The sequence below is a fragment of the Zingiber officinale genome, chromosome 5A (assembly GCF_018446385.1).
Source record: "Zingiber officinale cultivar Zhangliang chromosome 5A, Zo_v1.1, whole genome shotgun sequence".
NCBI lineage: Eukaryota > Viridiplantae > Streptophyta > Magnoliopsida > Zingiberales > Zingiberaceae > Zingiber > Zingiber officinale.
In genome coordinates, this window is record NC_055994.1 from 76476677 (window position 1) to 76483808 (window position 7132).

Genomic DNA, 7132 nt, shown 5'->3' on the forward strand with positions numbered 1-7132 from the left:
AATAATATATATATTTTTATTTTTCCATTAAAATATAAATAGTATTGTACTGCTTTATTTTCATCTTTTTGTTTAGATTAAATTCTATCTAAGCTGCCATTTTGATTATCTTTAAGCCTTATAGCTAGGGGCAGAGGTGAATTCGTTATCTTAATTAACGGCTCTTCCAGAATCGTCTTACAGACTGTAGAAGAGAGTAAATTACCGGGCAACTTTTCTAATCAGGAACACGGAATAATCCAAAGCAGCAGCATTTGCATCCGTTGAAAATCAAATTATGTTTTACTGGTGGCAAATCCTACCTGAATACTAATTCGATTACATCAGTAGGCCATCTTTTAAGCCTTATAGCGATTTAGACTAAAACTGCTGTGGCAAAAAGTGATCAAACTTTACATTCAAGCGTATCATTACGTCCCCTACATCCCACTATCTCAATCATACTTTTAGTCACTAAATTCTAAATTTTTCATCCTAATCTTTTATTACTGTTTTAGTTTTGATCAAAATTCTATCTCCCAAATAGAGTCTTAAGGAGAGTAGGCATCCTCTTATCTAGGTGTTACAATTCAACTAATATTAGAAGTGATTAATTCAGTCCATGAACTTTTTTTATTATTCATCAAAATATAACCGAAAGCGTAAGTGGCAGTCCACACAATAGGTCATTGGTCTTAGTGGTTTAAAAGCAAAGGCAAATTTTTTTGCTCTCTCAAGGTTTTGAAGCCTGGTGCATGGGGAGCTTCAAGGTGTGCTAACCCATGGGGAGCTTCAAGGTGTGCTAACCACTATACTATAATCTAGAGCGAATAGGTACCTTCTTAATCATTAAGTAAAATATAAATCTTAAATTAAATTATCAATAATAACAACAATTAAGTTTTATTTCACTAGATAAAATCGATTATATGAATCAAAATTATCGAAAAAACCATAATTTCTAAATATACCAAAGTGTATAAAGTTTTATAATTGATAATTTAACCTAAATAATACACATGAGAAGAAGTTGAACTATGAGTTAATGGATGAGAAAAAATATATGACTTAAAAATATGAGGATACTTATTTTTAGTATGCCCTATTAAACAAAGAAAAAAAACAGAGGGATGATTTTGAATATTTGAAAACGATTGCTCAAACCAGTTTTGAGATTAAACACAACGGAAAATATAAATAAATTAAATGCCATCGGACTCTATTTTTTACCATCGGACTCTACCCGAGGAACTATAAATTAAATGCTTGCTTGAAGGTTTTGTTGAGAAATAATTGAATCATAAAAATTATAAGAGTTCTTAAGTTGAGGGTCAAATTCAAAAAGTAAATGATAGTGAAAAATATACTCCAAGGATAATTATAGCCCATAGGTATTTTACTTCCGCACTGATAGCGGATTAGCGGGCATCGAATTCAGTTTTATTATATATATATATATATTTTTTAAAAAAAAGAAGGGATTTATACCTGTCCGAGTGCTGAGTCGACAGTCGCTGGGGACGTGGTGCTCTCGTTGACTCCGCGCAGCCCTGTGAGTGACGTAGACCTTCGGTGAAAACCCGCAAGCACAAAACCGAGCCGGGCAGGGGTTCCCGGAGACGATCCTCCGGCGCTCAAGTCAGCCTCCGGCAGTAAGAAATTGAAGTAGAATGACGAAAACTGTAGCTACAGTGATGAATCGCCCATGCCTCCGTTGGAGTTTGGGGGCCCTTATATAGAGCTCCCCGAAGGCGCGTGCACGCTTACCGAGACATGCACGCCTCTCAAAGGATACCTGTAATGAGTGTGTCAAAAAAGCGTGTCTGACGCCATACCTCAATAGCGCGAGCATATCCCTGACGGGACAGTGGAAACTTCCGTCGTACGATTCTCTGTCTGATCCGGCCGCCTACCATGCTGCCTGTCGGCGACACTTGTCTCGAGGAAGATAGAGTTACCTGCCCCTTTTGTCTCATACTAAGCCGGACGGAAGAACCGCTCGGCTGATGTCGCGGTTGGCTGAGCAGGACATCTGCTCAGCTAATCATACGAAGGCCTTGGCGCTGCTCGCATGAACGGGAGAACCTTAGTGGCCATGGTTCTCGTTCGGTCGAGATGAAGATCGCTCAGACTTCATCCCCTGCTGTTAAGCCGTGCTAGTCACCCGCTGGGCGTCAGGAGCTCGGGCCCGAGTCAAGCCGATCTGTCGAGATGCCGGGCCGGCATTCCGTCGATTGGGGAGGTGATTCGCCAGGTCGGGCGCCTACAGGGTGTTGACCACCTTGACCTCCCGCCGGACGGGCCCTTGTTGACCACCTTGACCTCCTGTCGGTTGGCCCCCCTTTACCACCGGATTACATGTCTTCCCTTCAAGTCTAGTCGAAGGAGGTTGAAAGTCCGACTGATTGGACAAGTAGCCTGGAGAGGAATTGGCTGGTCGACTAGCCGATGAGCTGGATCCTGATGGTTCCCGTAGGACTGACCTTTTTCTCCCGGGCAGTGCTTCGTGCATTTGTACTTGGTCATTTTTGGATACTTTTCCTTACCACTGTCGAGGGGGCGCAGACCAATCGACTATTACTGACGTCGTCCGAATCTCCTTGTGATATGTGCAGATCGCTTCCATTAAGGCCGAGCATGCGACCATTAAATGCTGACCCGTGGGGGGGAGGGGGGGCGCCACGTGTCGGTGATACAGTTGCCGCACGTCCGAGGTGACAGCTGCTGATGTGACGTTTGCCTGTTTGAATTCAACGGTCAGATGTGCACTTCGATCCTTGCGCCCTAGATCAGACGACTAAGCTCAACCGTGCCCATCTTTATAAAGCTTTGGCGTCGCCGCTTCCCCGGCGCTCTATTTCTGCTTCTCCCCCGTTTACTCCGACGACTTCGTTTACTTCCAGCGATCCTCAGCTTCCTTCTCCATCACTCCATTTTCTTGTAAGCTCTAATCTTCTATTTCCTTGTCTTTTCTCCTGGTCTTGACCGCTTTACGGAGCTCCGTCGCCTCTCGTTGATCCTTTTTGCTTTCCCGTTGAATTTCCTGGCGAATCCCTTTGTTTCTGTTTTCCGACTATGCCCAGTTCCTCCCAGCCAGTCGACCCAGTCCCTGGTCCTTGGTACACCACCATGGAGACTAGGTTTGACGCGGACGACTCGACGCGTCTCATAAATGCTTTTGACCTTCCGCCCGACCACGAAATTGTCCTGGCCGGACCGTCCGATCGGCCACATAACCCGCTGACCGACACTATCTGTTTCTTTCGAGACCAGTTTGTAGCCGGCCTTCGATTTCCCATCCACCCGTTCATTACCGAAGTTTGCAATTTCTTTCACATCCCGCTCGCCCAGCTTGTTCCCAATTCCTTTCGCTTGTTATGTGGTGTAGTTGTGCTCTTCAAAGTGCACAGCATCCCGCTGACCCCTCAGGTCTTCCACTACTTCTACTATCCTAAACAGTCCGAGCTGGGCACCTACCTATTCCAATCTAGCATTGGCCTAGTCTTCTTCGATAGGATGCCCACCTCCAATAAGCACTGGAAGGAGTATTTCTTCTACATCAGACTCCCCGAGCATCCGAGCTTCCGGACCAAGTGGCAGGTCGGACTTCCCATTCAGCCATATTTGAGAGGTACAAGACACGACCGGACTATCTTCATGCTGCCAATATGTTGGCCGGCCTGAAGTTTGATATTCAAAAATTGCTCCCCGAGGGCGTACTGTATATCTTTGGGTTGAGTCCGAGCCGAGTGCAACTTTCGAGCAGCCTAGGTACCAGATTTCCTTATCCTCCTTCCTTTGAGTCTGACTGATTCTGTTATTCTTTTACAGCTGACATCATGATGCGAGCCCGAGCTGTCGGATAATGAAGGCCAAGTAGGCCAAGAACGAGGCGGCTGCCGCTAAGGAGATGGAGCGGCTCGGTTTGACCCCGGTCGTCTCCCAGGAGGTCACGGTTGGAGAAACTGCCACTGCGGGCGATGGGACCGCCGAACAGACGCCAAGTGTGGGCGGGACTACTGGCCTAGGGGTGGCCCAAGAGGTGCCCCTCGTCATTCAAGCTGAGGGATCAGGGTCCTCGAGCGACGATGTGCTGCTCACCCGCAAGAGACGCCAAGCCGAGGTGCCCTCCCGGTCCGCCACGTCGGTCGTACAAACTTCTGCGGGAGGCGTCCCATCTACAACCCCCACAACAGTGGAGGCTACATCCTCCGATCGGACCCCCTCATTGGTCGAGCTGCAGGAGCCACTCCCCGTGCAGCCACTTACCTCCCTTCCTCCGGCTGGGAGGAGGATAACTCGCTCAGCCATTCATCCTGTTCGCACTGCCCAGTCCTCCGACCCGTCTGCCTCTGCCCAATCAGCGCCAAACGGAAGACGATTTGTCACCGCCACCCTTCGTCTGCCGACTGAAGACCTTCGCTCGCCAGGCGACCAGGCCGAATCTCCCCAACATTAGGTCTACATCCGGGGTCGGCTCGGCCGCGTATGGGAAGAGGCGAGGGTGTGAGTGGCCTTGCAGTCCCCGGGCACGCTGGCAGACAACCATCTGGAGATGTCCACGGGGGTTAGTTCTCTTAGCTATCACTTTGTGAATTGCCTCCGATCGGCACTAATGTTTGTTTGCAGTAATGGGTGGAGAGCATCGCCATATGCCAGTGGCTGGCGTAGGTGGAGAATGAGCTGAAGAAGCTCAAACTCTCCGGGGAGGCTTCTTCTTCTTAGGGACCGTCGGTTGGTCGTCTGAAGGCCGATATGGAGAGGTCACAACACTCCTGTCTGAGGAGCAGTAGAAATCAGCCGAGCAGGCCAGCAGGCTGGGTCAAATAGAGGCACAGCTGAAGACCTATGATAGGAAGTTGGAGCTGGCCTCCACGAGGAAGTAGCGGGCCATCGCCGACTTAGAAGAAAAGAACCAGGAAGCCAGGCGACTGGCCGAGAAGCTAAAGGCAGCGGAGAATTCCCTGGTTGCTGAGCGGGAGAGCCGCTCGGCCAAGGAGACTGAACTGCAAGGCCACGTGAAGTGCCTTGAAGATGAGTTGCTGGCATCATGGGCTGCTCTGAAGACCTACCAAGAGGTTGAGCCGGTTCGCTTTGTTGCCATGAAACATTAATACCTCCGCTCGGAGCCATTTCTGGAGAAGGCGACAGACCATATCGTCCATCCGTTCGAGATGGCCATTACCGCCATGATCACCCAACTGAAAACGAACGACCACCTCCCTGAAGGTTTTTCCGACCAGGATGTCAATCGAGTCTAGCTTCTGGAGGGTATCCCTAATGAGGCGTTTGAGTATATCGAGTGAGCGAGCGGTCAGTAGAGTTTTTTGTTTAAGTCTTAATGTAATTCTGCCGCTCGGCAGTGCCTATCAATGAAATCATTTTGCACCCTCCTTTATGTGTTATGTGCTGTTTACTTTGCCAAGTATTTGGATGCGTAGTTCCGTTCGGCTACGGAACCCATGCCATTATTGAAGTATTCGCCAAGGATCATACCTCCGGGGTTTAGAGTAGCCGCTCGACTTCCATTTAGCGCATGCGTTGGATTATTTCCCACGACCGGGTTTTAATGTTGCCGCTCGACGGTCTTCAAGGCGGAGTATTTATGGTCGCCACTCCGACCCTGGGGTTTATAGTCGCCGCTTGACTCTTAGGTTTAATGTCGCCGCTCGACGGTCTTCAAGGCGGAGTATTTATGGTCGCCGCTCGACGGTCTTCAGGCGGGGTATTTATGGTCGCCGCTCTGACCCTGGGGTTTAATGTCGCCGCTCGACGGTCTTCAAGCGGGGTATTTATAGCCGTCGGTTCGGCTCTGGCGTTTAACGTTATCACTCGACGATCTTCAGGCCGGGTATTTATAGCCGCTAGTTCGGCTCTGGCGTTTAACGTCGCTGCTCGACGGTCTTCAGGCCGTGTATTTATAGCCGCTGGTTCGGCTCTAGCGTTTAACGTCGCCGCTCAATGGTCTTCCGAATTGCCCAGCCGTTCAACGATGATCTTGCAATCCTTTGCTTTTCGATTTTAACCTTGCAATCAAAAGGCGTAGGGCAAAGAAGAGATACACGACACTAAATACATCGGCGTACCTTTCACCCAGCTCGGTACGGCTGGAGATGGTTCGCACTCCATGGACGTTCCAGTCGCCGTTCGTCTTCTTCTTCTAAATAGTAAGCTCCCGAGCGGAGCTTCTCCACGATCTTGAACGGTCCAACCCACGGAGCCTCCAGCTTGCCGACGTCGCCAACCGGCTTCACCTTTCTCCATACTAGGTTGCCGACCTGAAAGGATCGGGGGATCACCCGCCGGTTGTATCTTTACCTCATTCTTTGCCGATAGGCCGTCAGCTAAGCGGCCACCTTGGCGCGCGTCTCATCCACCAAATCAAGCTCCAGTTGTCTTCGCTCGGCGTTGTTCGCGCTTTTCAATTTTAACCTTGCAGTCAAAAGGCGTAGGGCAAAGAAGAGATACACGACACTAAATACATCGGTGTACCTTTCACCCAGCTCGGTATGGCTGGAGATGGTTCGCACTCCATGAACGTTCCAGTCGCCGTTCGTCTTCTTCTTCTAAATAGTAAGCTCCCGAGCGGAGCTTCTCCACGATCTTGAACGGTCCAGCCCACGGAGCCTCCAGCTTGCCGACGTCACCGACCGGCTTCACCTTTCTCCATACTAGGTCGCCGACCTGAAAGGATCGAGGGATCACCCGCCGGTTGTATCTTTGCCTCATTCTTTGCCGATAGGCCGTCAGTTGAGCGGCTGCCTTGGCGCGCGTCTCATCCACCAAATCAAGCTCCAGTTGTCTTCGCTTGGCGTTGTCCGCGTCGTACTATTGCACCCTGTCAGATTCTATTCTGACTTCGACGGGAACGACTGCCTCGCCCCCATACACCAAGTTGAAAGGCGTGACACTCGTCCCCTCCTTTGGCGTCATTTGGATTGCCCACAATACGCCTGGAAGCGCGTCCACCGAGCTACCCTCGACGTGGTCGAGTCGAACTCGAAAAATCCGCAGGATCTCCCGATTGGCTACTTCGGCTTGCCCATTGCTCTGGGGGTAAGCCACTGAAGTGAAGGCCTGCTGGATGCCGTATCCTTCGCACTACTCTCTAAGTTGCTGACCGACAAACTGCCTTTCGTTGTCTGAGATGAAC